Source organism: Genypterus blacodes, unplaced genomic scaffold, assembly GCF_046128005.1.
Source record: "Genypterus blacodes isolate CSIRO-AG114 ecotype Tasmania unplaced genomic scaffold, CSIRO-AGI_Gbla_v1 ptg000012l_1, whole genome shotgun sequence".
Lineage (NCBI taxonomy): Eukaryota > Metazoa > Chordata > Actinopteri > Ophidiiformes > Ophidiidae > Genypterus > Genypterus blacodes.
The window spans coordinates 4241879-4250709 of record NW_027466826.1 but is presented as its reverse complement, the minus strand read 5'-3'; positions in this window follow the sequence as shown (position 1 = coordinate 4250709).

Sequence of the window (8831 nt, the reverse complement as noted above, 5' to 3'; positions counted from 1 at the left end):
CTAGGTGCCCGCGGGCCCCGTGTTGGCTTCCCCTGGTCTAGACTGTCTGCCTTCATTTTATCTGTAAGCCTGCCCCATTGACCACAGATTAGCTCCTTCGCCATTTTGAACTTTATTCCCTGTGTTGATCTTTATTCCCAGTTATTTCCCTGACTTGTATCTTCACTTGGTAGCTGGTTTGACTTTTACTCGTTTTTCTGCACCACAACCTGACCTCCCTACTTATTTGTTAATTTCACCAGATGGCAAGCAAAGTTCTTATCAGTGATGTCGAATTCTGTGAGGATGACTGGGCTGATTCTCATCGATTGCCCGGTGGTAAAGCTAAAGCCGAGGACTTGGCTCATTATTGCCCTTCTGTGTGCACAGTCTAATATACTATTCACACAGGACTGGTGTTACCTGGATACCTCGTGTAATTTAAGAATTGTATTGGCAACGTCTGTGTTTCCCGTTGACACATTTACACAGAATCAAATCACAAGACCCACCACCAGATGCTGCACTACCCCATTTCAAGGGGGCTTGATACAACACACACACACACACACACACACACACACACACACACACAAACAATGACTTGTCATATATTGCTTTGTCAGTTGAAATGCCAACAATAGCATGAGTTGTGCAAAAACATAATCAATAATCACCTGAATCACCTTGTTTCCTGACCTATCTTTGTAGAAATCTTACTCCATACTGCCATGGACCATACACTGGACATCACCATGACACATTATTTTCTGAAAGTACCGTATGAAATTTGTAGTGGGATTGTGAATTACAGACATGGTATGGTCACACAGCATTACGATCATAAATGACCTGTGGAATAGCTACAAATGTAAGCTCTCCATGTAATACAGGTCCTGTGGGAATAGGATTTAGGACTTTGATGAACAGGAAAGGAGCTTGTATGTCACCCTCTAACATATATGTCGATCTCAAATCACCTAAAGCAGATTCTATTCCAGCCAGTCAATGTTTTCCACACTGCCTGTGCAGAGCAAAATAAGCTTGTAGTTCTTCCATCCAAGTAAGAGAAAAGCATTACTGTCTAAAACTTGTACTGCATAAAGCTCATTCCTCCAAACGCTGCCTGAGACACCAGGGCAGCAAAGTGTACTGAAAGAAGACTTATTGAATTTATCTGAGGTTTCACAAAGTATTGAGAGCAGCACAGGTCACTATGCAAATAGACTCAACCCACACACGGTTTGTGTTGTCTTATCTGTGCAGCATTTGCACTTTGCACTGTCTTTGTCAGCCAACTCCTAATCACAGCCTTGGTGGATGGATCTCATTAGTACAAGTCACATACTCTTTGACTGTGAGATGGAGCCGATCATTATCGCTGTAGTAATGAGGATTGCGATGGTGGTGGTGATGATGAAGATGATGAACATGATTGATTTGTGCCAGTGGGTATGAGCTCTGTTCGTAGAATTAAATATGCTCTTTCAAATATAATTTATTTTCTGCCTCTGGGATCCATCATAATGCTAAAATCAATGTTTAATATCCTACGATCAATGTTATGTGAGTTTTTAGTTTGCATCATTTCTGTCACAACTGCAGAGTAATAATGTGCAATAGTGAAATATACTGTCAATTCATCATATCTATGTCAATGGATATGATGTTTTTTCCTCCTCTATTTTCTCCATTTTCTCATGTCATGTGATTTTGCTCTTTTCATTCGCAGATATGCTGTGCAATGACAAGTACTCGGCTATTCCAATATGTTTTGCAACAACATCATGCCATATTAAACATGCTGGTAAGGGCAGATAGCATCACGAGACCCTGATCCCTCATTCATTAACGTCCATTAGCTTCCTCTTATATCATTTGCATAGAAAGAGATGTCACTATTGTATTTTTCCTCATTTACATGTCGGGTTAGCTATTCATAAAACAGATATTCCATGTTAGTGATCAATAACTTCAAGTAATGCAACCATTCAATTCATGAGTTAGTATTTAAATGGAAGTTTTGATCTGTTTTGTTTGACTTGTCATTGATTGTCACAGATGTAGAAACATTTTCATCTATGCCAACAACCACAGTAGGATTGAACCTCACTGAGCCCTACACTAACACGCCCTCACTGTCTAGGGACATTTTCCACACCTGTTTTATTCTATTAGGTTTAGTTCAGTTCAGGTGGACACAAGAGCAAGTCCAAAGACAGTCCAAGACAGTTTTAAACCAGTGCTGAACCAGGTGGTCTATTGATCTGCTGCTAACCCTTGTAAATACACCATCGACTAGCCATCAAATCAAATGGATGCTGTGAAACCATAGTAACACATCAATTCTACAGAATACATCTTCAGATTAGTGTTGAATGTTCACATGTAGTTGTATGTGCTCCATTCTGTTGTTGATCCATCTGAAGGCAGGACAACTTCTCGACCTACATGTGAAATGAAACTGTAGTGGACTTAAAGTGGATTTAAGTTTCTGCTGCCTTGCTTGGAATGTGACTAGGAAATTATCTCAATTTGGGTTTGCTTTGAATTCTTTTTATGTAAAATCAATGCAGCCTTAGCTAAGTGTACATGCCCAGCAATTGTCTGATATTAATCTTTGGACCTGAGCAATGAAACTCCAAACTCCATTTCACTTTGACATCAGAGGTTGCAGGACATTAACACACAGATTGCCATGGGCTTGGAACACACTACAACAACATCTAAGAAATGAGATACCAATGCAGTAATCAAAGTCAGGGAGCTTTTTGCTTGATCTTCTGGTGTCATGGCATCAATTTTGCATGAAGCTGTATAGCATTTCTCTTCATTTTTGCAAATACCTATAATTCAGTAGAATCTATACATTTGACTGGGGGATAAATGTCTGTTCTCATCCTCACCCATGGGAGTTGGGGCTGATCAGTAACGTGCCCATATGTTGAAATGAAATCCAACCTCTTGCTTCCTTTGGTTTTTTACTGTCCAGGACAAGGTCACTATTTATTATTCATCTTAGGAAGGAAGTACATTCTGGTGGTTGTTGCATTCACGATTGAGTTGCTATTGCCTGAGAACGCAGGGGAAAGCAAGACCATTTTCTGTTTATGATAAACAGCCCTCTGTCTTGACAATAAGCAGCATAACATACACAGATGCTGTCAACAGTACGCTGTGTCAGTATAATTATAGGAAGATTCGCCCTCTTCACAAATGCATATTCTTGTGTGACTGCAGTAATATATATATATGTATTTAGAATAATAGTATGGCATAGAAATCAGCACACACACTTACACTATCTCAAGTCATGTCTTGTTTTATGAAAACATGTTTCTAGGTTATTGTTTATCAGTCATTTTTCTGCTCATATCTGATTTTAATAGCAGACAAAATGTTATAACTTATCACACAACTTAACTGAATCAAAATTCTATAATATTTAAGTAATGCCATCAAATTATTAACATGAGTGCAGCTGTTTAATCATGCTGAACCATCGAAGAGTGATTTCTTTATTTGCAGGCTTTCTAAGCCTTGTGTTATTGGTGATGTCTTCATTGCTTGCAATGATGGAAGAGGCACTCAAATACTTCAGAGTCGCAATAAAGCAAAGCACTTAATTACAAATATATGTCCCTGCATTCAAAATTGTGTTACAAAATAAATTACAAATGAATATGCATTTGCGGGAAAATGTACTGAAGTATCCAAGAGTTGATCATGTCAGTGTTTAATGACTGATGAATTAAAGTCACTCTCGATTTGTCTCTCAAAAGCTTTCATTTTGGATTTGGATTTAGAAATGTATTTTTACAATTGATTGACTTGACACTTTCATTTTACAAAGGTATATGACTGTGGGGGAAATAAATAACGCTCAGTCCCTGACATTGTTTTGTGTATGTTGGAGCATTTCTGGCAATACTAGTCTGTAAAACGAACAGGATCTATGAAATAGGTAGAAAAGCCTCTGAACGCCACTCTACCTTAAGTTCAGTTAGACACTAAGCCTTAGAAATGTCCTTGTATATATTTTTGGCATAGTAACGGCTATCCTACAATAACGTCTAGGTGCCTTCTCATATCATTTCACTGTTTGAGCGATGTGACCTCAAAATGTTAAGAGGCTGAGAGAATGATGCTACACATGCAGGGGACTGACAGTACAGCTAGGTAAATCTATTTAATGATTGATATGTATTGATCAGGATCCCCATGTGGGATGTCTCCCTCTCAGGTGCACTGTAGAGCAAATCAGGACGTGCAACTTTTGCAAAGATTCTTTCTTCCAACTGATGGTGTGTGTGTGTAATCAGACTCAGATGATCAGAGTCTCAATATGACATTGTCTGTGTCAGTCAGGTAACTAAATCGGCAGACTCAGGGATGTACACATCACATCATCGGGGTCGAAGCAGACAGCTTGATATGCAAGAGCTGCATCTGTAACTTGAACAGCTATCAGTCTGAGCACGACCTAAATCCTGACAAGCTGTGACACATCAGAAAACTGCTTTGCTGCAGCCAGATAAGGAAAGTAAACATGGAGAAAAATGATTATATTGCCAATCAAATGATGATATACTGCCAAATGACTTGAAATCAAAAGAAATTCTGTCCACTCTCTTCACATGGACAGGAGTTGGAGAACTGACCTCAGGATGAGTTGCAAAGGAACACGGAGGACTGTGTCAGTCTGTTTGTGGTTTAAATTGACCATTTAGAGCATTATGTCAGATTCAATCTGACCAGAGTGAACATTTCTTAATTGCCCCATCAAGATCCAGCTCTTAGCTTCAGACTGTGTGGAAACTGGACACTTTCTTTCATTTAGAGGAAAGGAAGTCACATGTGGTCTATGTGATGTTTGAAATAAAAACATTTTAGTCACACCTATGCAGAGTTCAGATGAGTGGGGGCTTAATTCCATTTCCAGTCTGATGTTGCCAGGATTGGTGGCTGTTCAGCTATTTAGCTTTTTGGAATTTAGATTTGTTTTTCGCACTCTCCTGACACTCCCTTTAAAACAAACATCTGCCTGCAATCTTGCCGATATCTGTGTGTTAGGAAAAGCACACTGATTAACAGCAGGCGGATTTTAATATGCAATACGTTGTTATTTTTAAGGAGGAACCATTGTGATAAACATGAAAATCGCACAAATACCACAGTGTGATTTTGTTTGGTAAATTTGATATTAAGAATTCATGAATAAACACAGCAACACATATTCTGTGTGTTGGGGAAGAACAGAGGATGACCTGTGGCCTCCTGTGTGCAGTCATCTGCACTGATTGGAAACCAGCTGTATCAAAAAACTAAACAAAAACTCTCATACACTTGTAAAAGTGCTGAACAACCCGGACCCTGCCGCAAGACACCAGGACAATGCACAGATGATGGAGAAAAGAGATGCTGTGTTTCCCGGCACATATCAGACCGTAGCACACTCTGGCCTTTCTGTGTGTCATTTGCATTTTTTCCGTAGGTTTTTCTTCAGGCACTCCAGTTCTATTCCATCTGGACATTAGGTGAATAGCAACCTCTAAATGGCCCATGTGTAGGTGTGAATAGACGTGTGAATGAGTGTGTCCTAAGCCTAACCTGGCCAGTGGCCACAAGAATAGACTCCAGCTGTTACAAATGCAGTTAATGCATGGCAGCCATTATGTGTACTTGAGTCGTTTTGAGTTATAAGTGAGGCAGCAGCTTCTGTTTACACTGACTGATCTGGCTTTAATCTTCATCCTTACACATTTTTGTCACATTTGTTGCAAAATTCCAAAGCTTTGGGATTTGAGGTTTGTCCACAGTCGTTATATTTCCGATTTATTAGCTATAGTGATACAGTGGAATGCATATCAGATCTGTCTCCCATCTATAATAACAATCAATGTCGTCATACAATGAACAATAACAAACAAATTGACTCAGTCTCTTTGTGTGATCTATTGCCTAATTTGCCTAATATTGAGTATTTTTTGTGCGGATGTGTGGCTCTCAGCACTGAGTTGGGTTGTGACTCTTGGTGTATAAAAACTAGAACAAAGGAGCAAAGCAGTAAAAAAAAGAAAGAAACCACAGCCAAACTAAACATAAGGTGAGCACACTGCTTAGAAACAACGCGCATCAGCGGTGCTTCAGCTTATTATTTCCGATATCCTGCACACACTTCTTCTGCACCTGTTGTGGCTTTTACTGCAGCCTGGGGCTCAATGCTTTTTCACTGTCGACATCTCATCAAGATGACTGACAAGTACGGGGGCAGGAAGCCGGCCAGCTGAGGGGGATGGACTAACAATACATTTCCTGCCTCAAAATGTGCATATTATGGCTATTATTTGGTAGAGAAACACAAAAATAACTTTTTGTTGGACCCCCCCAAATGGGTGACAGCAAACATTACTGTGTTTGGTTCTCTTCATGCAGACACAGGTATGATTTGCAATTTGTTTTGGCAGGTTAACTGATATGCTGCAGTAACCCCAGTGTGAATGGAGCTCTTTTGAATTGGCTGAAAGCATGAATTACTGTAATGTCACAAATAGCTCTTTAGTCTATGATCCCATCTACGACTGCAGGCTTACAACTGAAGGGGTATTTGATGAAAAATACCTGTTGAATTTCCTTTTATTTTTGAGGATCAATTCTGTACTTTTGCACCAAAGTCTGTTAGACATGCCATTGATCCACTACCTCTTCCTTCTGCTGTACTCCTGCGATGGCAGGTGGGTGTGTGGAGAGCACGGTGTAGCTTTGTTTCCAGCTGAAGGACAATTTCAGCAGTCTCCTTTGTTGTTTTTGAGAAAAATCACATCCTCAGCACAAAGACATTATTGCAAAGGCAGGCAGGGATTTGCATTTCTAACATTTACATAAAAGCAATTTTAATTTTTCAATTATATTTGTTATTTTGTTATTGCAGTACAGCAGGATGCAGCTATTGCCTGAATGGATGCTGTGATCAAGTATTAGAATATGAAATGAATGGAACACAACACTTACTTGCTCTGTGTCCAAATGATAAGGGGGAAACCTCTACTCATCCTCTCTACACCTTTTTGTAGCACCACTTGGCCTGAATCACATTTAGGCACACTTGGATAAACGAGATACCTCTGTTCCTGACCTACAGGGGAGGATAACTGCAGAGGAGCAACAATTAATTGCCGACTGTGTGCAGCGGTAAGTTTTTTGTCCTGTATCTGTCTGTGTGTGTGTGTGTGTGTGTGTGTGTGTGTGTGTGTGTGTGTGTGTGTGTGTGTGTGTGTGTGTGTGTGTATGTGTGTGTGTGTGTGTGTGTGTGTGTGTGTGTGTGTGTGTGTGTGTGTGTGTGTGTGTGTGTGTTTGTAGTGGTGTTATACAGAGGTGGGATATTGGGGTCACCATGCAATTTATCTAGATGCCAACTGGAGCTGGCACCAAAATGGAAGAAAACAAAATTAAGCTGGAATGTGCAAGCTCAGCAAGTTCATGTTTCGATGTTTTACATTTCTGCCAAAACGCGAGTTGTGAATGTCAGCAACACTGACAACTGTTTGGGTGAGAGTATCACAAGAGAAAAGTAAAAAGAAATGATGGGATGCAGTCTACAGCTTATCCCTCTGTATAACAGCCTCGTCACATTTACAATAGACTGGAGTCCAGCATGTAATGGAGCGCTATGTTTGCAGAGAGGACACAGCGGCACTCGCTTATTGCTGCTCATCATAGTGGTGCATTGCTAAGCAATTAAAAAGCCATCAACTGACTCCCAACTAATTACCTCCTGTGTCATCTAACCTTGTTGTTGATATTAAATAAAGTACGTGTCTATAAAATGAAGTGAACAAAGCATAAGCGTATCCTCAATATGGTTGATGCCGGAGACTGGACTGGGACCATATGCTTCACTCTATTACACTACACCCATTACTGTAATACAAATTAATTTTAACCAAAAAAGCAAATGTGCATATTCACCCAAACTACATAAAGTACTGAATACAGATTTTCATTGTGGATCACATATTTGTAATGCTGGATGGAGCTCACTGCAGACACAGAGAGGGTGAATAAATGTTTATTATTTCCTACTGGAATTATTGTGCTGAATTATAATTTAATTTTCAGCTAAAAGCTTTCTTTTTAATTGCCGCCCCAACTCTAAAATTGACTGTCCAAAAGTATGTTGTGTTCCATCCTGGTCCTGTGCACTGATAATGAATAATTATTGCCTCAGCTGAATTCAGAACAACCTGTCAGAGTGGAAATGTTGGACTGGGTTTAACACCCACATCACGCAGAGACACGGTTTCAAGAAAATTATTTCAAATGATCAGAAAATTATGTTGATTTTGCCGTTAATTACCCCTCAAACCTAGTGTCCCCTTCTAAATAACCATAATAGACAAGCACAAGCTACAGATGAGATTCAAATTGGAGATGTGGGATGTAGAGTTGCCCTGCTCTATATAAGGGTGCACAAAAAGGATGGACTCAATGTTTCCTATCATGACATCGGGAAAATGTCCTGTGAATAGATTAGACAAGGGTAGAAATGCATAAAGTGATGTTTGGAGGGAGACAGACACTGCACAGCAATGCCAAGACCTCATCTTATCTATGAAGCACGGTTGAGTGAATGTCGTGGTTTAGGGCTGCTAAGGAACTTCAGTCGTGGGAAGACGCTGAAAGACTGTGAGCCAAAAACGCAGAAGTAAATCAACAAAATGGTTTGAAAAAGGACATTTATGTAACAAGTCAACTGAGATGCCGTGGCATGACCCGAAGTGGGCTATTCATGCAAGAAAGACATGCTGACGAAATGAGGCCAGAACTATTTAGTGAAGGTTACTGATGCTGAA